The sequence below is a fragment of the Dipodomys merriami genome, unplaced genomic scaffold (genome assembly GCF_024711535.1).
Source record: "Dipodomys merriami isolate MVZ:Mamm:240054 unplaced genomic scaffold, mDipMer1.0.p SCAF_23, whole genome shotgun sequence".
Lineage (NCBI taxonomy): Eukaryota > Metazoa > Chordata > Mammalia > Rodentia > Heteromyidae > Dipodomys > Dipodomys merriami.
The window spans coordinates 7,565,712-7,593,249 of NW_027203715.1; the positions used below are offsets into that span (position 1 = coordinate 7,565,712).

Below are 27,538 nucleotides of genomic sequence, written 5' to 3' on the forward strand. Positions count from 1 at the left end.
GTATTTTATTTCTAAGAACAAGTTCCTGCTGTGGTGTCATATCTTAACTCCTAGACTATAGTTCCAAGTCTGGAAACCTAGCACTACGTTTATTTTCAATGAGTCACTTGTTCCCTTCATTGCATTTATCAATGGTAACAACAGGAAAACTCTGGAACATTATGGGATAGATGGTGGAACTAGTTTTGTTGCATTTTTGAGGTAGGAGTCACATAAAAATGATTCAGAACAAGTCCACAAACAGTCATAAAGTCTTGAGAAATAACATTGTCTGCTTTTTTTCTTTTTTTTATACTGAGTTGTTAAAGCTGACAACACTGCCTTGTATTTTTCAATTAACACTTACATGGAAGAAAACCTTGCAAGTGAAAATTTACAAAAAGCCATCCCCCCAAATGGTTGAAATATTCTAATAGCAGCAGAGGAAGACTCTGAATCATAGAAGGCATCTGATCCTTGAGACAAGAAAAAAAAATTGGCAGACAAGAGCTAAATAATATGACGAATCTTGTTTACCTTGAAACAGCAGAGAATGAAGTAATTTATCTAGAAATACATGAAGTACTTGCAGACCCAGTTTACTACTCTTATTAGAGACCATAATGTAATATACTACCATAAAAAATCTAATAGACATAGTCTTGTTATTCTAAGGCTAGACGTCTAGGACAAACAGAAGTTCCAAGAATCTGAAGCCTATTTAAAATGCAGTCCAAATGACAGCCATGTTCTATAGAAAGTGGGTTCAAAGACAAAGGAGGAAGAGCACTGTGACTGTGAGCATCACAGGCAGGTAATGGAAGAAAATGCCAAAAGAAAATGCCAAAAAAAGCAGGAACCTGAATGCGTTTCGTTCATGGACTGTCCAATATGCAACAGGCTCAAACTTAATTTTGGAAGCCATAAACATCAATTGCTGGTTGCATTTGCAAGAATTCTGTCCCGGCAATCTGAGGATGACATTTTTTGTTGAAAGTGACATTCTTTCAGAAGAATAAACAGATGTTATAGACTATTAAGAATGTTAACAGATGTTATAGATGTTAAGGATTAAGAAGACAATGATCTCGTTTTCTTATTGTGAAAATACTGTACAGAGGGGTTACAATTACATGGGCAAGATAATGAGTACATTTCTTACTAAGCATTGTAGCTTCCTCCTTTGTTTCCCTTTCCTATCCCTTCACATCCTCTCCCCACCACCCCGCCACCTCCACCAAATTCACCGCTCCCTATACCCCCATCAACAAAGTTGTAAAGTTAATTTTTCGATATAATGACTTGTACATCTCATTGTTGCAATGGGTCAAACTGTATCTCTATTTAAACGATTTGTTTGTTCCCTTCCCTTCCACAAATTATACCAACATCAAATACAGTGAAAGCAGGGGTTATAGTATGGGGGAGTGACATACAAAGCAACAAAGAAATCATCTTACCAATATGTTAGAAACAATCACATGAAAGAAAAAAATTGAATATATATCTTAGGTTTCATTTCCCTAACATCAACATAACTGACCTTTTCTGCTTCACTCAGACATATACTAGTTATTGCAAATAAGGGAAACTATGGGACCTTTGTTTCTTTGTGCCTAGATTACTTCACTTAATGTAATTTTTTCCAAGTCTTTCCATTTCCTAACAAATGAGGCAATGTCATTCTTTCTGATGGAGGCAGAGAATTCAATTGTGTATATATATGGCATTTTCTTGATCCATTCAGCTACTGAGGGGCATCTGGGTTGGTTCCATATCTTAGCAATGGTAAATAATGCTGAAATAAACATATTCGTGCTGATAGCTTTAGTGTGGTCTTGTTGGTGATCATTTGGGTAAATGCCCAAAAGTGGGACTGCTGGGTCATAGGGGAGCTCTATGTGGAGTCTTTTGAGGAATATCCATACTGCTTTCCAAAGTGGTTGAACAAGTTTACACTCCAATCAACAATGCAGTAAGGTTCCCATCTGTCCACATCCCCTCCAGCATCTGTTGTTATTAGAGTTCTTGGTTATAGCCATTCTAACTGGGGTGCGGTGATATCTCAATGTTGTTTTGATTTGCATTTCTTTTATGGCTAGAGAGGTTGAACTTTTCTTCCTGTGTCTATTGGAAATCCTCATTCCTCTTCAGAGCAGTTTCTCTTTAAGTCTTCAGCCCACTTATTTATTAGGCAGTTGTTTCTTTGAAGATTTGTTGTTGGGGGATTTAATTTTTTGATTTCAAGCTATATTTTAGATATGAGACCCTTGTCCATTGTGTCGCTAGTGAAAGTCTTCTCCCAAACCGGGGGTTTCTATTGATCTTCCTAGCTATGTCCTTTGCCATACAGAAGCTCTGCAATTTCATACAACCCCATTTGTCCAATCTTTCTTTTATTTGTTGAGTTTCTGGGTCTCTATTAAGAAAATTTCTGCCTGTGCCAAGGAGACCTAGGGTTTGTCCTCTATTCCATCCAGAAATGTTTTCAGAGTGTCTGCTTTAACTCTGAGGTCTTTGATCCATTTGGAATTGATTCTCGGGCAGGGTGATATATAAGTATCTAGCTTTATTTTTCTACAAGTAGTTAACCATTTTTTTCCAGCACCATTTACTGAAGTGGCTGTCTTTCTTCCATTCTATTTTTTTAGCTCCCTTATCGAAGATTAGATGGCTATAGGTCTGTAGGTTCATTTCTGGGTTTTCAATTCTATTCCATTGGTCCTGAGGTCTGTTCTTGTGCCAATACCAAGCTGTTTGTACTACTATGGCTTTGTAGTAGAGTTTGAAATTTGGTATTGATATTCCTCCAGCAGTGTTCTTTCCGTTGAGGAGCGTTTTTGCTATTCGGGGTCTTTTATTGTTCCATATGAATTTTTGGATTGCCTCTTCTATTTCCTTGAAGAGTGAGGTTGGAATTTTGATAGGTATTGCATTGAATTTGTAGATAGCCTTGGGAAGTATTGCCATTTTCATGATGTTGATCTTTCCAATCCAGGGGCATGGGAGTTTTTTACCACTTTCTAGGTTCTGTTTTGATTTCCTTTTTCAGGTTTTTAAAGTTCTCATCATAGAGGTCCTTAATTTCTTTGGTTAAGTTAATTCCTAGGTAATTTATTTTTTGTGGGGCTATTACTAATGGAGTTGCATTCCTAATTTCAGCCACACTTTTCTCATTGTTGGCATACAGAAAAGCCATTGATTTTTGAGGGTTAGTTTTATACCCTGCTATTTTGCCAAACTTTTGAATAAGTTTGAGTAATTTGGTAGTGGAATCTGTGTGATTCTTTAAATACAAGATCATGTCACCTGCAAAAAGGGAGAGTTTAACTTATTCTTTCTCTATTTAGATCCCATTTATATTTGCATCTTGTCTTATTGCTTTATCTAGGCATTCTAATAGTAGTTTGAAGAGACGTGGAGCGAGTGGAATTCCTTGTTTTGTTCCAGAGTTAAGACGAAATTGCTTTAGTTTCTCACCAATTAAGTATAATGCTGGCTGTAGGTTTGTCATATACAGCCTTTACTGTATTGAGGAATGTTCCATGGATTCCTAATTTTTCCAGAACCTTCATCATAAAGGGGTGTTGGCTCTTGTCAAATGGTTTTTCTGCATCTATTGAGATAACGTTGTGGTTGTTATGCTTTCTCTTGTTTATGTGATGAATTATATTAATTGATGTGCCTATATTGAAACAGCTTTGCATCCCTGAAATGAATCCTGTTTCATAGTATGATTTTTTGGATGAATTGTTGAAGTCGATTGGCCAAAATATTGTTGAGAAGTTTTGCATCAATGTTCATCAAAGAAAACTGCCTATAGTTCTCTTTTTTGATGAGTCCCTTCCTGGTATGGGGATGAGGGTATGATGGCATCATAGAATGAGTTTGGTAGTGAACTTTCTTTTTCAATTTCATTGAAGTGTTGGGGCAGTATTGGTGTGAGGTCTGCTTGGTGTGAATTCTGCTGAAAACCATCTGGTTATGGGTTTTTCTTAGCTGGGAAGTTTCTTATTGCTGTTTCTATTTCAATGCTTGATATGGGCCTTTTAAGATGGTTTAACTCTTCTTGGCTTTCTTTTGGCATGTCAATATTCGCTAGAAAAAGGTCCATTTCTGTCAAGTTGTCACACTTATTAGCATAAAGTTTTGAGAAGTATTCCCTTATAATATTCTGAATCTTGGTTGTTTCTGTGGTGATGTTTCTGGGTGTGTTCTCTTCTTTTTCTGATAAGATTTGATAAGGATCTGTAAATTTTGTTAATTTTTTCGAAGAATCACCTCTTTGTTATGTTGATCCTATATATGTTTTTTTTCTAATCCTAATTCATTTAATTCTGATTTAATTTTAATTATTTCTTTCCATCTACTGGATTGGGGTTTATCTTGCTGCTCTTTTTCAAGGAGGTTCAGATGTGTCATTAAACTGTTAGTTTCAGATCTCTCCAATTTGTTGATGTAGGAACTAAGAGCTATAAACTTGCCTCTGAGTACTGCCTTTGCTGTGTCCCATAGGTGCTGTTAATTTTTGTGTTCATTTTTGTTCAATATCTTGAACCTTTGAATTTCGTTTCTAATCTCTTCCATGACCCACTCGTGATTCAGCAGTGTGTTGTTCTGCCTCCATGTGTTACAGGACTTTGGTGGTTTTTGGTGTTGAGTTATAATTTTATACCCTTGTGGTCTGAGAGAATCCAAGGTATAATTTCAAGGTTTCTGAATTTGGACAAGTTTTCTTTCTGACCCAAAAAGTGGTCTATTTTAGAAAATATTCCATATGCTGCTGAGACAAATGTGTGTTTGGATGCTGCCTGAATGAAATATAAGGTAGATGTCTGTTAAATCTAGTTGACATATGCAGTTGTTTAGATTTGTGGTTTCTGTTGAGTTTTTGCCGAGTTAATCTATCTAGTGGGGAGCGTGGTGTGTTAAAATCCCCAATTAATATCTTTGGATATATGTGGTATTTGAGGGAAAGTAGTGGCTAACTATTGGTGCTCCGTTGTTCGGTGAATAGAGATTTAGAATTGTAATATCCTCCTGAAAGAGAGATCCATTAATTTGTATGTAGTGACATATTTTATCCCTTCTCAATAATTTTAATTTGAAGTCTATTTTATCTGATATTAGGATTGCAACTCCCGCCTGTTTATGGGGGCCGTTTGCTTGGTAGAATTTGTTCCAGCCTTTCACCTTGAAAATGTGTTTGTTTTTATGGGCAAGGTGTGACTCCTGAAGGCAGCTGATAGAAGGATCTTGATTTTTAATCCAACTAGACAGTCTAGGTCGCTTAATTGGAGAGTTAAGTCCTTCAACGTTGAGAGATAGGAATGAGAGGTATTTGGGAGTTTGTGCCATGTTATCCACCTTCTTGTGTGCTGCAGCAACTGGGTTCTTCCTATGATTCTTGGATTCTCAGTTGAGGGGCGATTTCTTGGCCTTTATTGTGGAGTTGCTGGTTTTCTATGTGTAGGACATCTTTAAGAATTTTTGTAGGACTGGTTTGTTGGATATATATTGTTTCAATTTTTCTTTGCTATGGAAGGTTTTTGTTTGACCTTTGGTTATGAAGGAGAGTTTAGCTGGATACAGTATTCTTGGTTGATAATTGTTTGTCTTTAGGCCATGGCATACATCATTCCAGGCTCTTCTTGCTTTAATTGTGTCTGCTGAGAAATCTCAGGTGATTCTGACTGATTTCCCTTTATATATGATTAATATTTTCTCCTTGACAGCTTTAAGGATCTTTTCCTTGGTCTGAATTGATCCTGTGTGGATTATACTGTGATGGTGGGATGTCCTATTTTGGTCTTGTCTATTTGGAGTTCTAAAAGCTAATTGTATCTGAATAGGCCTATTTTTTTGCATGTTTGGGAAGTTCTCTGCTAAGATTTTGTTAAAAAATTTCCTAGACCATTAACTTCTGTCTCTAAGTCATCCTCTACACCCATTATTCTCAGATTAGGCCTTCTGATGGTGTCTGCCAAGTTTTGGATAGATCTATCATATTTCATGGATTTGTCTTGTACGGTTGTATGTTCTTTCTCTATAATATCTAGGCTGTCTTCAAACCCTATTATTCGATCTTCTGCATGGTCTAGCCTACTATCAAGACTTTCAACTTTGTTTTTATATTTCTTTTCCTTCTATTTGGTCGGCTTTGATGGCTTCAAATTCTTTGTTGGGGCTTTGTTTTACATCTTGTATGAACTTTACTTCCTTAATTTGGTGTTCAGTGTTTATTCTCAAATCACTTAGTTGATTGGTTATGGTTTCCTTGACTCCCATTCCTTCTGTTGTTTTCAATTCAGCATTCCCTTTGTGGACTCCCTGACTTCTTTCAGGTCTCTATTCATGGATTCCATGAATGTCTTTAGTGATCTTTGTGTATTCTCATCCTGCTCTCTCTATTCCTTTATTACTCTTTGATTAGCTTCCTCAGTTCATGCAATTCCTGTAGTTCTCTTTCAGTGTTCTGAGTATTCTCACAGCATTCCTGACTTTCTCTTTGTCTGTCCTCAGCCAGCTGATGCAATTCCTGTCTCTTTGACTGATCTCAGCCTGTTCATGCCATTCCTTGATTTCTCTTTGAGTGTTCTCAAGCTGCTCATGCAATTCCTGTATCAATCTTTGAGTAGCTTCCTCAAGCTCATGATATTCCAGTATTTATCTTTGGTTTGCCTCCTCTCTCCTTATCACGCTCACACTGAGTCTTTTGCAGGTTTTAATCTTTTCATTTACCATGTTTACCAGTAGTGTATGTAGAGCTTTATGGGAGCTCTCCTCTGGATAATTCATTGTCTGTTCTGTCCCCTGATTTTCATGAGTGGGACTTGAGATACCAGGACTTGCCATTTTTCTTTTGTTTTTCCGTCTTCTTCTGCCCATTTGGGATGAAAGTAACACCATTTTTGTGCTAGAATACTATCTTAATGCAAGCATCAACCAAAGTGTGTAGTTGAACAGTCAAAAGTCTGCAGATACAATCTAGTTCAACAGATATATTTATTCAACATTAAACAACTGTGTATTAATGGACTACGAACAGCAAAGAAGAATTTGGCAAACCAGAAATTATTAGGTTTAGGGTAAGATGTGGGTAAAAATAGGAATAGAGGGCTGTGGAAAAATAAAGGGAGTGTTGAATTAACTAAATCCTACTCTCAAAGAGGGAAATAGATTGGATAGAATGATAGTAGAGAGAGAGAAAAAAAGAAGAAAAAGAAAAAAGAGAGAAGAAAAACAAGAATTATAATTAAAAAGTGAAACACTTTAAAATTCTGCAAAATTAGAAATGTAATATACCGAGAAGAACGGGGATAGGATGAGAAAGGTGGAGGGATAGGAATAAGACCTGAAAACCTAAAAAATAAAAATGCTTAAAATAGTATATAGGTATAAAGAGGTAGTACTGCTATTAAGGAATTTAAGTCTAATCAACCACGGGTATATTTGAGGGTGAGCAGAACAGCAATTAAGTCATGCAAAAATGAACAAAAGAGAAGAGAATGTGAAAAGAATGAGAAAGAAAGAAAATAAAGGATCAAAACATTAGTAAACCTATATGAACAAAAACACCCACACACATATACCCCTAAAATAAAAATTATGAGGAAGAAAAAAAGTTTAATAGAAAACAATTTTTTAAAGTTAAAAATTAAAAATTAAGAAAAGTTAAAAAAGTTTTTATTAAAAAAGGTACAATAAAAGAGTTCTTTGATATTTTTGAGGGGCATGGGAAGATCCTGTATGTCCCTTGTGTCCATAACCAGTCTCTTGTTGGAGTCTCTGATCTGATTATGGTGTTTGATTTTCCTGTGGGTTGATTGGTTTCTTAAGTCAGTTTGTTTGGGTAAGCAGAAAATTGCTCTGCTTTATCCAAGATTTTGTGATCCTCCTCCTAGGGTAGTTCTCTGGGAGGAGATCTGCTTTGAGTATCACAAAAGAGGGAGATGGCTGTTTCCTCTATTTTGGAGATGCTTTGATGAGGCTAGGTTCTGGGTAGAGTTGAGGCCTTTCAGCAAACTGTAGCTTTTCCCTGAGGGGCTAGCTTCTGAGACACTCACAGAGCCCATCCTGGAGCCATTCTCATGCTTTATGTTTACTGAATTTCCATTGATTGTCAAGGCTGCTGTAGGAAGGGGCTGCCTCTGGCTCTATTTACCCAGTGAACAAAACCACTCCTGTATGGGTGGAGCTTTTTCTGCCTGGGCTGGGTGACTTTTCCCTGGGTGTTGCTGAGCCTGCCAAGTCAGGTTAGGTTCCTGTGACCTGCTAAATCAATCTTTTGTTTTCTTCCAAGTCCTGAGTTGGAGCTAGCTGCCCAGCCAGCCCTTTGTCAGTATCAAAGATGGAGATCTCTGGTAGTGGGGATGCGGAGGGGTGGCCTTCCCTCCTCTGCTCCCTGAGAAGGAGTGAGGATGTCATGCTTCTACTCACACCAGAGTCTTGGTTCCTGGGTTGTCTCTCTTCTGAGATCTGCAGGATGAAGATGTCTTCCCCTTGTCAGTTCTTGCTGGTGTTGAGTAGAATCTGCATGCCCACTGCGTCTGGCACCTAGGTCCCAGACTCGCTGTGTTGCAAGTATGGTGGCTACGGACGCTGCCACCTCTGCCGTCACTGCAGCTGCGGCTTCTGGCATTTGCTCAGGTATGTTTCCTTCCTTGGATTTTCCCTCTCTGGCCAAAATCTCTGTACTGTAGTGGCACACTTGGTGTGATTCCTTGGCTTAAGACTGTTCACTGGAACACTAAACCTGCTTTACATGCGAGAGCTTGTTTAGCCTCCAGCTTCTCCTCTGCCATCTACCCAGAACCACTGAAGACAATGATCTCTTTCTGAACAGACATCTCCTGGTTGATATATTATTGGGAAAAATAAATGAAATCTTCATATTCAATTTGTAGAATACCTGAAATGTCAAATGCACAGAAATTCAGACTGCAGTTATATAACAGAATTCTTTCAAAAAAAAAGATGTGACTAGCTATGTAAAAATAATTTTTAAATTAAAATTAATTAATTAAAATATGAACATTTAGTCTTGTAATCATTATCTTTATTGTCTCAGGAGATACATTGCTCTAGGGCATATCTCAATGACGTCTGTCTTAAGTAGTGTCCTGATCAGATTTATTCACCAAGAGGTATGTATTGCAAATACAAGTGTTTCATTACGAAAATGATTATGTGAATGTACATTACACAAACACACAACCTCTTCTATTTTAAACAGCAAATAATCAAATCAACTTATATCAGTCATGACAAATGTGAAGTGTCATGATTCCTTTTCAATATGCAAATGAAAGATCCTAGAATTCTAAAAAGTTCATAAAACCCTGAACAAAGAAAGCATCTTAAAATAAACATAGTGTGTTTCAATTTTCATAGGATGGATTTTTTTCTTCTTTAGTAAAAAAAATAACATAAAGCTTTAAATTTCTGAATACTAATTTTGACAGGATTTTTAAATGCCAAGTAAGTGCTAAATAATTCAAAAATTCACTAAGGTCCTTTTGTGCATCTAATGAAAATCTTATGAATCTTTTGAAAGTTTGGAAACAAATATTTTTCTGAGCATCTAACCATTGATTACAGATGTGAGTATTTCGTTATTTATTTAGTTAATTTTTTAATTTTTATTTTTGTCAGTCATGGGGCTTGAATTCTGGGCTTGGAATGCTGTCCCTCAGCTCTTCAGTTCAAGGAGAGTGCTCTACCACATGAGCCACAACGCCACTTCCAGTTTTCTAGTGGTTAATTGGAGATGAATCTCATAGACTTTCCTGCCCGGGCTGGCTTTGAACTGTGATCCTCAGATCACAGCCAGCTCATTTGCTAGGATTACAGGCGTGAGCCACTGGCGCCCAGCAGATTTGAGTATTTCTATACAACATTGCAATTATAATTTAACATAACTGATTCTTTTAATACATCAAATCTTTGCACAGCAAAGGTCCCACAAATTCAATGACTTACAAAATGTGTTACGAAGTATACAATTAAATTTATTAAAACATATCAGCACCATGTGTTAACATTTTATGATTTTACACCAGACTAAGACCAGAGCTACACTATAAGACTTACTCTCTTCATCATGTTTGGACTTATTTTGACATCTTCCAAGGTTTGTGATAGTCTCACCACATCAGTAAAGGATACCAGTTTGTGGCAGATTGTTTATTGTTTAAACCAAATGACTTAATTTCTTCTTTAAACTTGGATTCAACTCTAAACTTTAGCAATCCATATTTTTAAATATGTTTCTCTTCTATGTAACTTGATGGCGCAACTTACCAAAAAGTGAAACTTTTAAGAATTATTGTAACATTTTCCAGACAAAAGTATAGCGAAGTATAACATTTCTAACACCCATTCACTACCTGAAACCCCCATCAACATGTTTCCAAAATTATTTTATTTCTTCCTACTCTCTTTCTCCTTGAATATTTTAAAGCAATAGCAAAATCATGTTATTCCATGTTTTAACATTTCAAGATGTCTCTGACAAAGGAGTATTATCACAGCTACCCAAATTAGTGAGTCTTTGTTATATTTCAATTAGGAGCCCATTTCCAAATTATCATTACCATTGTTTTATTTCATTTTGTTTTGGGAAATAAGCATAAAAATCAATCTGCTGATATTTATTGGTCTTATTTTTTGTTTGTTTGCTTATACTGGGATTTGAATCCAGGGTTTTATAGTTGCTCGGCAGGTGATCTCCTACTTGAGACATGTCCCAAGCCCTTCTTTTGCCTTCGTTATTTTTTGGAGAGAGTCACCCGTTTCCATTTTCTCTCGGGGCCTGCCTTGGACCATCATTTTCGTATCTATGCTTCTTGTATATCTGAGTTTATCTTGTATTGCTCCTATTTGTTGGTCTTTTAAGTTGTCTTAAAATCTCATGCTCTTTCTTTCACTCTCTTCCTTTATGTTTTTAGCTTATTATAGAAATTAGTCAATTATTTTCTTGAATATCTGCAAATGCACGTGGTTATTTCCTCCTATGGCAATTGACTTGTACTAAAGTATTTCCCATTGATTGGAAATGAGCACTAAATACTGAAGTGAATCAGATTCATTATTTGAAGGAGAAAGTGCTCTTAAGGATAAATAATAGGAGGTGCTATTGCTTTAGTAATATATTATGCCAGAAGTTACTGGTGCTGAGACCCTCAGTGAATTCAAGGATTTGCCAACTTGATTCCTTTCATTGTAAAGCTCTACATCAAGATTTTAGCTAAAAGTTCTGGCATATATTGATCATCATTACTTAGTGTTTAAATATGACTTGTTTTTATCCTTCACAATTAACTAACTGGAATCTTTCTGTATTCCTTTATAATTTATTTCTTTATAGTTATCTGAAATAACATTTGTAAGTAAATATAGGATAATTGCTTAATTTTTTTAAAGTTACTAATAGTTAAAATAATGAGTTGATGTTTTAACAATGACATACATATTTCAATGAGTTTGGTATGTGATTTTCATTTTTGTTCCTCTGCCTCCTTTTAAGTACCAACAGAAGCAACTTATATTACATTGCAATTTTATTCTTTTTAGTTTTACTTTATTTTCCTTTTGTGCACTTTTATTATTATTATAAAGTGATGTATGGAGATGTTACAGTTAAGTCAGCTAAACATGTTTTGAACAATATCATTACCTTCTGGTTTTCTGGTGGTTGGCCAGAGATCAGAGTCCTACCCTGGCTGACTTCAAACCTGAGATCTCAACCTCCTGAATAGCTAGGATTATAGGCATGAGCCACTGGTACCTAGATTTTTGCATCCTATTTTTGACATAACCTCATTAGTTTTTGTTTCTTGCTTTCTGATACAAAAATACATCAGATGTTCATACTGAAAGAATACTTCCTGTCCTACACAAAGAACCAACCATTTTCCCAAGGAGCTCGGGTTCCATTTAGGAGCACATTTTTATATGACAATTTGGAATTCTCCATGTTCATTGCATCTGATTTGTCATACTCCCATGCCTTAAAAATAGCTGCATTTTTCCTTAGAGGGGAAAATAGCAATCATGAATTCTGCCTAATATTTCTAACTTAAGTTTAAATACACAAGGTTTTTACTTCAACATCTTTGAATTTCTCTCCTCAGCTTTCTCCTCTTCTTTCATCTCTGTCTCTGAAAATATTTCTTACTAATAGTATTAAAACATTTATTTGCCTTTTATGTATCCAGAATAACATCACAAATATTACAAACATGACTACAAAAGTGACCACAATTCAAAATATCTTCGTGGTTCAGGGTCTACAACTAAAATGATGCATTCCACAGTCAGTTACACTAATCATTTTATCTGCATAGTTATGTTGTAAGTTGTACTTTTAAATGATGACAAGGTTAACCATAATCCATTGTGCATCTTAAGATATCGACCTGTATTGTTAATATTGTTACACTTCTATATGTTTATTATTATTTTTTGATATTATTAAGATCTTCTAGAGTTGTCTCCAAGGTGGTAGAGAAAAACTGAGTTATCATCATTAATCCCTTCTTGGGTCATTTGAGTCCTTTTTCATCCTGAACACAACCTGTCATCCTTCGTTATGATGTGCAATTGCTGATGCTCAATTCTCCTGAACTGTTGTGACCACCTGGTGTAAACATTAGGCTTTGGTGTAATTTTGGTTTAAGTGCTATTTTTACTGAGACCATCTTAGTATTTTCATATGTTCGGATAAAAATAAGTAACCATACATACTTCCTAAATGGGCAGCATTATACTGAAATCAATTAATATTCTACAGTAATTTTTTCCTTCTTTCTACTCTATCTTACTCTTCTATCCCCCTCCTTAGACATGAACTCCTTCTCAATCCTAGTTTTGAAAGAGCAGAGATAAAGGATCGAAGATAAAAGATAGAAGATAAAGGATAGAGATCAAAACAAGCAGAAATCCAGTTGCTACTATAGTGACAGAGATGAAAATATAATGTTTTTCACTGATTAATACTGATTTCATTTCCCAAGTTAAAATTTTTCATGGCAAGCCTTGCCTTTGTTATAAAACATCGTTACTTTGACAAGATTTTCTCCTACATTGACAAAAGTTGTTAATGAATACCTTATGGTGACAAGGTAACAATACTGACAGAGGCTATATCTTTGATCAAAAGGACTGAATTCTTCTAAGAATACCTTCCCTCTCATCTAACAATTATTAGACACTTACATGTCAAGCACTGGGCTTAGAGCTAAGAGTACAAAAGTAAGAAAGCTGACGGTAAATAATTTAGATATTTTCCTGTCAGAAATTTGGACAATTAAAAAGGGCATGTTCTGATATTTATAATTCTATAAAGGTCATAAAAGAAGGTATCTTGGATATTGAAAATTGATTCTTATTCAGGACAGGGAAATGAATGTATCTTTGCAATGTTTAGGAACATTCTTACTTTGCCTCATCTTTTTATAAACCTCATTAACTCTAGAAGAAATATAATGCTACCTGACAAACTAAATTCCCAATCAAAAAAGCAGTATATGACTCCAATTAGCATTTTAAATATAAAATTCTTTCAAAAGTTTTCTCTCTACTTGAGAATTTTGTGAGTGGTTTTCAGAAATTGATGAGAAATATGTTTGAGAGTGTGTAATTTGCAGGACTACTATATGTTTTAGAGTATATTTGTGTGGATTAATTTCACTTATTTCTCCTCACTTGCTTGTAATCAGTATGGAAATTTCCAGGAACTGAGAACTTCAAAAGCCATAAACATTCACTTTCCCACTCTAGATTTCTACTCAACATTACTGATTCAATGTCTAGTAGAAATGATTACCACTGTCACCTGCTAAATGCAGACAAAGCTTTTGGGCTTTTAGGTCATGATCCTTTGAAGATAATATAAACAGATTACAGAATAATTTGCTCCTTTTTCCCTCCTGGTAATAGACATATCCAACCCAAAATTTCTTCATATTCCCTTGTTTTTCTTTTGTAGCAAAAACTCTTGCTATGAAATCTAAACATCTTAAATTTTGGCATATGCAATATTGAATTGTTAACTACAAGCACCATATTGTAAACCAATCTCCAGAACATACTTATCCAACATAAAGTTTTTTTCTTACTGGGCACCAGTGGCTCATGCCTGTAATATTTGCTACTCAGGAGGCTGAGATCTAAAGATCTTTGTACGAAGTGAGCCCTGGCAAGAAAGCCCATAGAACTCATCTCTAATTAAGTACTAAGAAATTTGGAATTGCAGATGTGGCTCAAATGGTAGAGCATTAAACTTGAGCAAAATAGCATCCAGGCCTTGAGTTAAAGTCCCAGCATAGTCACAAGAAAAAAAATCCCAATCATTATTCTCATCAAGCAACTTTCCACTTTCCCCTTCCCCTCAGTTGTTGGAAACCACCACTATGTTCCCTGTCTCTGTAGGTTTGATCATTATAGATACCTCAAAGAAGCCAAATCTCGTAGGCATTCTTCTGTGACTGGCTTATTTCACTTAACATAAAGTCCTCCAGTTCACACCTTTTGGGGAACGTAGCAGAACTTATTTTTTTATTGTAAAGATACTCTACAGAAGGGCTATGGTTACATGAATAAGGTAATGAATACATTTCCTATGGAGCATTGTTACTTATTCTTTGTTTTTCCCCTACTATTCCTTCCTTCCCCATCTCCCGAACTCCTCCCTCTCCCCGACACCGAAGTTGTACAGAGTTGTAAAGTTCATTTTCAACAAAGTGTCTTGTACATCTCATTGTTACAATGGGTCAAACTTGTTTCAGCACTTTGTTATTTCCCTTCCACTCCCCACATTAGAAGATGCAGAGCACTGAAATCAAATAGAGTTTCAACAGGGGTTATACCATGATGGGAAGAACATACAAAAAAATCACCTAGTAAATTAAAAACAACAGTGAGAAAGAAAAAAACACTTTTGTCCCCATCTTGGGGTTAATTTCACTTAGGGTCATCTTCTATGGCCACATGTGCATAGCTTTTGACCTTTTCTGTAGCAGAATTTTTTAAGGCTCATTTATATCCCTTTGTCTGTACATACTGTACTTTCTGCATTCATCTATTGGGGAATGCTTGGTTTGGTTCATTATATTGGCTATTGTGAATAATTTTGCAAAAAATATGAAATATTGATGTCTATTTGGGATCCTGATTTTATTTTATTTATTTATGTATTTATTTATTTATTTATTTTTATTGTGAAAATACTTTACAGAGGGTTACAATTACATGGGAAAGATAATGAGTACATTTCTTTTCTTTTCTTTTCTTTTGGGGGGGTGTCCAGTCAAGCTCAAGGCTAGAACTCTACCACTTGAACCAGAGCACCACTTCCATTTTTTTTCTTTTTGCTTATGTGGTGCTGAGGAATCGAACCCAGGGCCTCATGCTTGGAAGGTAAGCGCTCTACCACTGAGCCACCTTCCCAGCCCATGAGTACATTTCTTATCAAGCATTGTAGCCTCTTGTAGCCTCCTCCTTTGTTTCCCCTTCCCATCCCTTCACATCCTACCCCTTCCCTTGCACCCAATCCTCCTCCCACTCCCCCCCCGCACCAAGTTTGTAAAGTTCGTTTTAGACATAACGATTTGTACATCTCATTGTTGCAATGGGTCCACCTGTATCCCTATTTAAACAATTTGTTTTCCCCTTCCCCTACACAAATTATACCTACATCAAGTACAGTGAAAGCAGGGTTATACTGTAGTGGAGGGACATACATAGCAACAAAGAAATAATCTTATAAATGTGTTAGAAAAATCGCATGAAAGAAAAAAAAACATTTGAATACATATCTTAGTGTTCATTTCCCTAACATCACCTTATCTGACCTTTTCTGCTTGACTCAGACATATACTAGATATTGCAAATAAGGGAAACCATGGGACCTATGTTTCTTTGGGCCGGCATTACATCTCTTAATATAATTTGTTCCAATCTTTCCATTTCCTAACAAATGGGGCAATGCCATTCTTTCTGATGGAGGCAGAGAATTCCATTGTGTATATATACCACATTTTCTTGAACCATTCATCTACTGAGGGGCATCTGGGTTGGTTCCATATCTTAGCTATAGTAAATAATGCTGCAATAAACATAGTCGTGCTGGTAGCTTTAGTGTGGTGTTGTTCATAAACATTTGGGTAAATGCCCAAAAGTGGGATTGCTGGGTCATAGGGGAGTTCTCTGTGGAGTCTTTTGAGGAATCTCCATACTGCTTTCCAAAGTGGTTGAACAAGTTTACACTCCCACCAACAATGACTTAAGGTTCCCTTCTGTCTACATCCCCTCCAGCATCTGTTATTATTAGACTTCTTGATTTTAGCCATTCTAACTGTAGTGTGGTGGTATCTCAATGTTGTTTTGATTTGCATTTCTTTTTTGGGGGGGGTCTGGTCGTGGGGCCTGAACTCTGAGCCTGGGCGCTGTCCCTCAGCTCTTCAGCTCAAGGCTTGCGTTCTACCACTTGAGCCACAGCACCACCTCCGGCTTTTTTTTTCTTTTTGTTTATGTGGTGCTGAGGAATCGAACTCTGGGCCTCATACATGCAAGGCAAGCGCTCTACCACTGAGCAACCTTCCCAGCTCCTGCATTTCTTTATGGCTAGGGAGGTTAAGCATTTCTTCATGTGTCTATTGGCCATCCTTCTTTCCTCTTCAGAGAAGTTTCTCTTTAAGTCTTTAGCCCACTTGTTTCTTTGAAGATTTGTTGTTGGGGGATTTAATTTTTTTGAGTTCAAGGTATGTTTTAGATATGAGACCCTTGACCGATGTATGGCTAGTGAAGATTTCTCCCAATACATCGGTATTCTATTGATCTTGCTAGCTATGTCCTTTGCCATGGAGAAGCTCTGCAATTTCATGCAGTCCCATTTGTCCAACCTTTCTTTGATTTGTTGTGTTTCTGGATCTCTATTAAAAAAATTTCGGCCTGTGCAACGGAGACCTAGGGTTTATTTCTACTCCATCCTGTAATGTTTTCAGAGTGTCTGCTTTGACTCCAAGGTCTTTGATGGGATCCTGATTTTAATCTATTAGATATATATCCAAATGTAGAATTACTAATCATATAGAAGTTTTATTTTTAGTTTTATGAGGCATCTTCATACTGGTTTCCATAGTTATTGCACTATTTTAAATTACCCTCAAGAGAGCACAAAGGTTCTGAGATCTAGGTTCTGAATTCTCTATCTGATTGACAATAGTTGTTTTACTCCTCTTATCTGTTTTCTTATCTTTTTTTATAATAGCCATCTTAACAGCAATAATATCTTAAGATAATTTTACTTGCCTTCCCTGATAATGATGGCGAACATACTCTCAAAGACTAATGATGATGATTTGTATGACTTCTTTGGATAAACATCTGTTTAAACTGACATTAAAAATAGTTCACACATATAGATTGCTTCTTTTTATTTCTCATACAGGGAATATTTAAAGCAGAATAATTTGAGACTCAGGAGAGTCATAAAAGTTTACATTGCCTTCCTGGACTCTGAAATGGGGGAAATACTACCAATTTTGCATAAAAATCCCTTGAGTTTTTCTTTGTTCCCAAAATAGTAAGTGAAAAGAATTTCAACAGCATGTTGGTAAGAGCTATGAGTCAATTATGAATGGTATACATAATGGATAATAGCTTTTCCTGAAAACCCATGTAATGGTCATGGACAATATTAGCACAAAGCAAGTGAAAACTTTTGGATACTGTAAATCATTCGGAGCAAAGCATCAGTGATGTTCTCATTTATTTATTTTATTTTTCTTAGGTTTCTATGGGAAACTTTACCAAAAGAGAATATTTTGTTTTATTTTAAAATAGAATGTTAACCATTTGTTTATTTATGCAAACCAAAAATGTTTGCTAGATTTCTGAACCCTGAATAAAATATAATTTCATCATTATTCATCTCCTAAAAAAGTCAAAATCACTAGAGACAACATTCCAAAATCTTTTGGAAATGTGCATTTGAGAAGAAAATTATTTCTCATCTCTCAAATAAAAAGGCTTAAATTATTTATTTTAGAAGTGAAATCCCAGGCAATACACATCTTAAGGCATTTAATATTTCACAAAGTCTGGCTAAATTTTTAATTCAACTAAGTTTTATTTTCATATGTTTCATGGTTTTTCTTAAAAGAGAATATTTAAAAACATACAAAACACAAAAACATGCATAGACTTATCAGGTAGCCACTGACTCATGTCTCATGCTTGTAATTGTAACTATTCAAGAGGCTGAGATCTGAGGATCACAATTTGAAGACAGCCAGGACAGAGAAGACTTTATCTCCAGCTAACTAGGAGAAGTTATATTTGGAACTTCTAGAGCACCAGCCTTGAGCAATAAGCCTATGGGATAGTACCCTGGCCTTGAGTTCAAGTCCCAGTGCCCAGTGACAACAGCGCGCGCGCGCGTACACACACACACACACACACACACACACACACACACACACACACACACACACACACACACACACACAGATCATCTATGAATCATCCACCTATAAAAAACAATTAGTTTTCCAGAAAACAGCTTTTATTTCTATTTCATTTATGCAAATCTTTGTTGCCCATTCCTATTCCTATGATAATTTGTTTTCCATATATCCCATATTCCTCTTCAGAAAACTACAATGAACTACAGTTCGTCTTTATGGCTATATACACTTGTTTATTTCAACTTATTAAATATATTTGCAACAATAGTGGCTGCCTTTAGTTAAATATTTTATCCTCACTGTTAACCCGACCATCTTGCTCCACGAGGCCCATCTGTCTTTCTTTCATCATTTTATTTGATAGGAAATGGCTGTAGCCACTTTTTCACTCATTTGTTTTTATCATATCACGTCATTTTAGTTTGCTTTCTTGGCAGGCGGGTCTTGTCTGGACCAATTCTGTAGTCAGACTTCCAGCTACCATGCCAGTGCTTCATGAGCTGTACCTCTGAATAATGTAAATTGTCACCATCTTTTGTAACCTCACAGCATATAATAATAAAGAATCAAATTACAATATAACCTCCTCCTCTATGTTCTGCAATATATAGCCTCGAAATTGTTTCTAATTCTTTCTTTTCATAAAATTTAAAGACAACATGTCATCAGGCAGAGCTAACTATTGTTCCCATAGCTAAAAATATGTTCTTCAAATTAGATTGAAAATTGAGAAAATGGATTTCCTTTTTCACTTGGATAGTTGACTTTTTAAAGACATAACTAGTTCTAAAAGTTGTAGGCTTAAAACCTAAAATGGGAGATTAAAATTCTTTATACAATCATTTTATTATGAGCACCCAACAGCCCAATAGCTTACCTTGCAGTATATGAAAAAGATGAACCTTCAAAATAAATTATTGTTTTGTAATACCACACTTTCATCATTTGAAATTCTTTACTTCAAAATGGTTCTAGAAAACCAGTTGCCTGTAAATTTAAGATATTCCTGTATACACATCGGCCACTCTAACTAGGATGATAAAGGATGACAAATTTTAAGCCTATTTTATTTGGAAGCATTGTTAATTGAAGGCACTGAGAAACAATGACAATTACCAAGCAACAAATTAGCATAACTCTTTTAGATCTAGACGTTACTTTATAAAGCAAAGGTCATACATTTGTTCAAAACCTGAAAAGAACCAATCATTTTTTTCTCTTTTCTTCCTTTTCCCTTGCTTGAGACATTTAAAACTACAGTGCTATCAAATGAAAATCTTGCTTCTGGCTTCTCCTCAGGAAAACAAAACCAAACGAAACAAAAGAACAACACCCAGAAGATCTGGCAGGTCATATTTCCATGGGAACAAGCAGCTTGGGATTGAGTAGCTGAGTCTTTCGGGTAAATTATGATCTGTGCCGTACTGCACAACAACCCAAACAAATCCAATCCCTGAAATTACCTTATCATTGGGTTTAGGGTCTACTCTAAATTCACATGTTGTCTCACTAAGATCCTTTATTGACTACATTTGCAAAGAGCCTATGTTTAAATGAGATCATACTCCCAGGTACGCAAAGGTAATAGAAGGGTCAGACTTTGTACCTATTTTTGAAGGTCAAAATTTAAACCATTAAATATTTATTTATATTTTTGACAGATTAAAGTAAATCTGTGCCCTATTTGTGTTTTAACTATTTAAGCTTATTTTCTAATTTAAAAGCAAGTACTGAATAAACTCTGGCTGTAACTGTGAAGTTTTACTTTGATTCTGAATCTAGGATCAGTGCTGGATTATCAACAGTTGAAGCCAATAAGCCACCTGTTAACCATAGAGTAAACTGCACTGAAGGAAGTCTTACCATCTAAGCCACATATTTTAGTTCTGAAATGACAGAGTAACTGTTATTTTTCTATCTTGGCCAATGTTTTTGAAGAGGAGTTTCATAGTATAATAGTCAGCTGGAAGGCGAATGCATCTTTGACTTTACAAAAATCCGTGACAAAGTACTTAGAAATATAAAAGGGCTTAACTTTTGATTAGCTTAAAATAGCCCATTATGGGACTACTTACAGCACAAAATTTGGCAAATGCTGCAAATCAAGGTCCTTCCTCCACAGAGTCACCACTAACTTCAGGTTATCAAATAATTTGTTGGTAGTTTGGAAATTTCAGAGAAAAGGTAATTAAAAACTTAATTTTTCTCACATACATTTCATTAATGTAAAATGCAAGAGCAGTTATTATAGTCCCCAAACTAGTACTTCCTATTATTATTCCTTAAGTGATCCTTAAGATCACTGAAGATAGGTACAAATTTAAAAAGATGAATTGATCTCAGAGAATAAATTTTTAAATCATTTGCCAGAGACTGGACTTGTTATCACAATGTTATTCACTACAGAAATAATGACCCAATTTCAGAAATTATTCATACTTTTCTGATGAACATTGCAATAGAAATATCACTATTCATCAAACATATAAACAATATTCCAGTGTAAAGTTTGAAATTCAATGTGCATAGGTTTATTTGCAAGCAAAAATAAAACAAACAGAATTAGATTTCCAACGCCTGTAATTCTAGCTACTCAGGAGGATGAGATCTGAGGATCATGGTTTGAAGCCAGCCTGAACAAGAAAGTTGGTGTGATTGTTATTTCCAATTAATCACCAAAACCCTGGAGTGGAGCTATCAAGTGATAGAGCAGTAGCCTTGAGTACAAAAGTTCAGGGATAGTGTTCAGGCCCTGAGTTCAAGCCCAGAACCAATACACACACACACACACACACACACACACACACACACACACACACACACACACACACACACACACACACACACACAAAACCCATAGTCTTGGAATGTGGCTTAGTGGTAGAGTGCTTGCATGAAGTTCTGGGTTCAATTCCTCATTGAAGGCCAGAAGTGTTGCTGTGGCTCAAGTGGTAGAGTGTTATCCTTGAGTAATAGAAGCTCAGGGACATTGCACAGGACTTGAGTTCAAGAGTTAGGAGTTGCAAAAAACAATCCACAATTAGAAATATTTACAAAATAGATTGTTGAGCAAGAGATATAGAAAAATCTATCCCTTTGTGTGGGTTTGCTCCTGGAGAGGACCTAGCACCACAAAGCTCTTCCATTTTCAAAAAATGCATATCTGGCAAACTAACTACAGTTTAGCAGAATAAGTTCAAAATAATGATTCCATCATAAAATTGATTAACTGAATCAATATAAGGATACAGGCCTGCCTGGTATCATTCCCCATTGCACCTTTCACAGGAAAAAGATGTAGAGGTTTGGTTGTCACTGAGATGCTTGTTAAATTTGCTACAAAGTTAACAAGTATCATGCTCACAGGGAAACACAAAAAACTCCATTATGTAATGACACTATTAAATGGAATTTATATTACAATCCCATGACAGAGCAATGGCTGTGGCATGCTCACAACGTGTGGTGGGATCAGGGTTGATGTGTGTGTGTATTGAAAGGTGTATCATTAGACATGTAGAGAAATCACACCCAAAGGCCTTCTCTGTGGAAGTGCTGTCAATTATCATCCTGATTTTTTTTTATCTTAACTCAGTATTGAAGGAAATGATTGAGATTGAAAAGATGGTTTATATCTTATTATATCTGCCAGGTACTGGATTTAGGGAAGTAGGGATAGGTGACTGATGAAGCAGATAAAATGTCTTGTTTTAATGTTGGACCATGTGGAAGTAAACATAGAAACCAAACAAGAGCTTCTACCCTAAATGAATCACAATTTCTTATAGTTCAACTTGTTATTTTAGAAGACAGTAAGTAGTGTGGAGAAAATGAAGACAGTGTGAGCAGAGAGACAGAAATTGGGGTTAGAGAAGTGTCTAGGGACAGGGTAGTAGGAGGTAAGGGAAGATTTCTCTGGGACGATTGCTTAGGTGCTGTGGAGGAAAATTGGTATAGAACAGAGTACTGCTACCTGTTCCAAGGGCAGGTGATCACAGAGGTTTTGAAAAGTTAAAAATATTTGTTATAGGAGGGTGCCAGCGGCTCAGGCCTGTATTCTAAGCTGCTCAGGAAGATGCGATCTGAGGATCACAGTTCAAAGTGAGCCTAGGTAGGCAAATCCAAGAGACTCTTATCTCCAATTAACCCACAAGAAGTCAGAAGTGGAGCTGTGGTTCAAGTGGGAGATCACCAGACTTTAGAGAAGAATCCAAGCAAGAGTGCAAGGCTCTGAGTTCAAGTCTGAAAGCTAGCAAAAAATGTTGTCATAAATTCAAAATGCCAAATAGTTGGCTTATGAATATAAGCATCAAAGATACGTCCATTAACTTTGATAGATGAAACCCATTGTTACAGGGTCCAGGAATATACTCCTGGTTCCATAGGTCCAGACTAAGCATATATTTTCTTCTTTTTTATGTTTTTTATTATAAAAATAGAATACAGAGGGACAGTTACATGAGTAAGGTAATGAATACATTTCCTATTGAACATTGTTTCCTCCTCCTTTGTTTTTCCTCTACCATACCTTCCCTCCCCACCTCCCCAGCTACTTCCTTCCCCCTCCCAAGTTGAGTACACATTTTCTTTAGCTTTATATAGGAGGAAAAGGCAGTGGCAGGAGCGAAATGCATATTTTTTGTTTTTGTAGTTTGGTTTTTTGTTCTACTCTTAGGTCTTGAACTCAGGGCCTGGATGCACTCCTTTAGCTTTTATAGTCAAGCTAGCACTGTACCACTTGTGCCACAGCTCGACTTTGGGCTTTTCAGGGCTACCTAATTGGAAATACATATCACTGACTTTCCTGCCTTGGCTGGCTTTGAATCAGGATCTTCAGATCTCAGCCTGCTGAGTAGCTAGGATTACAGGTGTGAGACACCAGCATCCAATAACAAATGCATAATTTTAAAGTCCCAGTCACACACGTGTTCATGTGGTGAGAGTTGGAAGGCAGTACTCATAGAGAGCCAGGCAGTTCATCATCTCAGGATTTCTCAGCTGGAACCTGGATACAGTAAGTCATTGGTCTGGTAGGTGGATATAAAGTGGAAGCTGAGATGCCAAGCTTTTATACTGCTTTTGGTTAATCTCTGAGCCCAAATGATAGTGCCCCTCAGTCAAAGGGCCTTCGGATCTGTTACAATATTATGCTCAAAATGGCACAAAATATTAAGATTGGGGAACTCCAGGTTTCTTCTTGGTAGACGAAGAAGTGAGACAAGTATTTGACTTGCTAAGGTTTTGGATAATCTACAATGCTTATTAGAGAATCTCAGAAATTGGACTTTATTTTAAGCAAAATGCAAATCCTACAAACAGAATATGGTTTATCCTTTCAAAATTGATTATTACATAAAAATAGATTGGAAAGTAATTGGACATATCTCCCAATTGAAGCTTTCAGAGTTTGCAGTGTGTGCTAAATTATCTAGACCAGTGGAAAATTGCTTTATAATGCTGGGTCCATATATAGTCTAAAAGTCTGAAACAATAGGACAGAGTAAAAAAAATAATCACTGCCCTTTCTAAGACCTAAAATTACAACAGAGGAAATAAAAACAAAGCTATGGAACCCATAGCAAATGCTATAGAATTCAAAGTGAAATAGAAATCCAGGTAGGGAATTATAAATGCATCCTATCTCACAGAAGTGGCACAGAGAGGAGTACACTGCACTAAGGCACAAACACCAAATTCTGGTTTGAGCCCCCGGTGTGCCATTTAAACCGCCTCATAGAATTGAACAATTTATTTTGCATCAATTTCTTTCTGGAAAATTTGTAGTTACACCAACCTCAAAGCATAATGTAACTATCACACAGGTTAATAATACATGGAAAAAAACCTAGAATAGCACCTAGTATAAAAAGGGATAAATAAGTAATAAGATTTCACAGTCTTTGTGATAACGTGATAGACTTGAAGTCATTAAAAATACATTAAGATGGACAGGTTCTGGTTCTCACACCTGTAATCCTAGCTATTCAATTTTTTTCAATTGATTCAGACTTATCCTGCTTGATTTCTTCTTGTGTAAGTTTTGACAGATATTTTGGAAGAAATTGGTCTATTACATTTAGATTATCAAATTTGTGGCATAGGTTTGTTCACAATATTCCTTTGTTATCTTTATTATACTTTAACATCATTGAAATTATCAGATATCTCTTTTATTTCTCATATTGTTAATTTATCTTATCCTCATCTTAAGTAGTATCTTACTGATTTTCTTGATCTTTTCAAAGAATTACTTTTGAATTTATCATTGCAGGTTTCGATGTATGGATTTTCTACAAGTTTCATTTATTTTTTCTGGGTGGTGGTAGTGGTATTAGAGATTGAACTCAGGAATTTTTCTAGTTAACTAAAATAGAAACTTGGTTTAATAACTTGAGGTCTACCTCCTACTGTATGCATTCAGTGCTAGAAGTTTCTTTCAAAGCACTGCTTCTGATGCATTTCACAGTTTGAGATATATTTGTTCGTTTCTTTGTTTAGGTGACACTGGAGTTTGACTCAGGCCCTCACATTTGCTAGTCAGGTGTCATACTGCTGATCCATATCTCCAGTCTTTTTAGCATTGGTTATATACTTCTGAGATGTGTCTCACCTCCTTCCCATATGGATTTTCATCATTGCTGAGATGACTGGTGTATACCATCTTCATTCCATTAAATGAAGTTTTGAAGACTTTTGTTTTCCACCCTGGCTGGCCTGGAACATCAATCTGCCTAGTCTCAGCCTTTCACATAGCTAAGACAACAGATATGTACCCTGGACACCTAGAAGTGTTTAATCTTTAAGTATCTTTCTATTATTAATTTATATTATGGATTTCAAGTTTAATTCTATTTGGTCCAAGAGCAGGTATTATATTATTTCTATTGTTTTCATTTATCTTCTTACCTGGAATTTTCTCTGTCTCGATGAAAGCTCATGTGTGACCTTTTTTTTTTTTTTTTCATGTGTGAACTTGAAAACAATCCCTTCTAATGTAGATGTCAATTATATTTATCTGACTGATGAAGGATAATTTCATGGGTTCAGAATTCCACGTTAGTGATTTTTGTTTTTAGTAGAGTTTAAGTATTTCACTTCATATTCTTACTTGTTTGGCTTCTAAAAATGAAATTCTTGTCTTTGTTCGTCCATAGAAAAATATATTATAATCTCTCTGTACAGTATTTTCACAATAAAAAAGTAAAAAAAGGAAAAACATATTATATAATCTATATCATGATTGGACTCTCTTACATGTATAAATTGATTATATATTTTAAATTATAGCTGTATGTATTATATGCGTATATAATATAAAGTTATAAATCTTGAGCCCCTTCTAATACTCAAAAACTTTCCTTTAGCAGTTTTCTTTTTTATTTTTTATATTTTTGATGCTCCCCTCCCCCCATAACAGTATTCTTTTAGTTTGTTTTTCTGTGTGCCGGAATTGAGACTTGAACTCGGGGCCTTGGATTCTCTCTCTATTTATTTGAGATTTGAGGCTAGCATGCTACCATTTGAGTCATACCTCTGGCTATTTGCTGGATAATTGGAGATAAGATTTTCTGGTATTTTTCTGCCCAGTCTGACTTCTTTGACCTGCCATCCTAGGATCTCAGCCTCTTGAGTAGCTATAATTACAGGTATGAACCACTAGCAGTGTTACAATGTAGAAAATAGAAGCAGGTCCAGGGCATGTATATGGTCAGTAGTCAGCTGACTAACTTTGAGAATTCCATTTTCAGAGTTTAGGAATGCTTCCCATTTTCTTATTCTTATATTGAGCTATCAGTTCTTTCTTTCATAAATGCACTTTAAGCAGATTTTGCAGGAGTAAGCTTCATTTTAAGATTCATATAGCTTATAAGTAGTGTAATGACTTTGTCCCCAGGGAAAATAAGGTATTTCAGACTCATTGTCATAGGAACCTCGTAATCCTCTAGAAAGTTCTGCTCTCATGGGGTCAAGGAAGGTTTCCCTCTGATTGTCATAGACATCAGGAAAGTGTCCAGGGACTTGTCATCACCTGTACTACAGTTCTGCAAGATGCTTAGACCTTTTGGCTATTTTTAATTTATAACCATGAACTATTACAGCATGCCACATATACCTGTTTGTGTGAGGATTTTTTTCTTCTTTTAGGGGCCTTTATTGTTGTTTGTAGAATTCATTCTGGTAACTTGCTGTTACCAGAGTTTCTCCTGAAAGTATAGCTCATACCTGACATTAATTTGGGGAAAGTTCTGTCATTATTATTTCAAATACTTTTTCTATTTCTTTTCCTTTACTCCTTATGATATTCCCATCATCCATATGTAACGTCTTTTGCAGTTATCCCATATTCCTTTGGTATCTTTTTTTTCATTCTTTGAAATGAAAAGGTATTTTACTATTTTAGGTTATACTATAAATCTTTTGTAAAATGATAATTGTTTATTAATATATTTTATAAAAAATAATTCATACTTTCATACAATATAATTGACTATATTTTCATTCTTCCATATTTTCAGTTTTGAATTGTCTTGTTTGTGAAATCCTTTCTCTGAAGTTTTTTCTAGGTGAGTTCTATATTCTCAGATCCTTTTATTTTTTTCCTGTCCAGAGACTAACCTTAAATCATTTTCAACTTACTTAGACACTCATTAACCTGTGTGTCTAACAATTATGTTGCTTTCATCAATTTTAAGTGTATATATATCAATCAGCAAGAAAACCAAAATATTCTCTCAATCTATGTGATGAATTCCTCTTCATTAACAAATGATTAAACAATTAAACAGCTTTGCTCAATGTTTCTATTAAAAATGTGCCATAAAAATTATTGCTACAGTACAATCACTATCAGTAAATAAATTATTCAATATGTGATTATCAGAGACTTCTGTAAAGTCAAACTAAATGAATTCCAACTCACATTCTCCTTAGTTAATCTCAAAATAGTCCTAGCCACTCTAGAAAGTATGACAGACCTGAAGTGGAACAGACTAGAAGGCAAAGAAATGAATACAAGAACCCACAGCTATCTGATAAAATGTATGGTGGAAAAAGACAGCCTCTTCAACAAATGGTGCTGGGAAAACCAA

The 27,538-nt window shown here is 35.7% G+C and overlaps 1 pseudogene; it reads left to right on the top strand.

Annotated features, from left to right (window-relative positions):
• LOC138835147 (leucine-rich repeat-containing protein 14B-like) overlaps nt 1-27,538 on the top strand; it is a 79,525-nt pseudogene that overhangs the window by 37,796 nt on the left and 14,191 nt on the right.